A 776-nucleotide genomic window follows, 5' to 3' on the forward strand; every position below is an offset into this window, starting at 1 on the left:
TAGAGAATTTTGCTTTTTGCATCCTTCATCATGCGGGTTGATGAGATCACTAAATCAATATTGTTGAGATAAAGATGATAATACAACGCCAACTCGCAAGTCAATCAGCTACACTTGCTCGTAGACTCTTGGATCGGGTATGAAATTGATTCCGAATAATTGTGATCCAGTTGAAGGCAAGCTGCTGGATGAAGAAAGAGGTAAGATAAACGGAAGGGCTGCAGGAGAAGGGGTTGGGTGAGATGTCTCGCATGTGATACTCCACATGAGTTCATGAGGGTATGTTGACATCTTCCCGTGTGAAATATCAAGGTTGAGTTTTCCAGATAAGCTCGTCCAGTTTTCTCAGCGGAGTTTCCGTGGAATGAGGAGTTCAGCCCTGTTCAGCCCAAGCTGAGAGCTCAGAGACGGTCAAGCTCACTGATCATGCACCTGTACACTTAAGTATGTACCCTATACCATAGGGTCATACAGACGTCTGTATGACCCAATGGCATTCGAGTCTGACTGCCAAGATGAATCAACATCTTAAGAAGCATCTTGAAGGGTTCCAAATTTGGCTAAGTCACCTTTTTCCTTAGGGAAAGCAAGACCAGCCCCGAATCCCCACAAGATACAGCCCACCCTGTTAGCAAAAGTCTACCACCCTTCGACTTTTCCCCACCACCTCAACAAATACCCACCACCCCCTAACTAAGTTCAACCACACCTTGAATCTTTGTCTACCCACTCAGCTAAATCCAACCACCCGTCAAATTTACATTCACCCTCCAACA

This window comes from Melampsora larici-populina (assembly GCF_000204055.1).
Source record: "Melampsora larici-populina 98AG31 unplaced genomic scaffold MELLAscaffold_293, whole genome shotgun sequence".
NCBI classification, from domain to species: domain Eukaryota; kingdom Fungi; phylum Basidiomycota; class Pucciniomycetes; order Pucciniales; family Melampsoraceae; genus Melampsora; species Melampsora laricis-populina.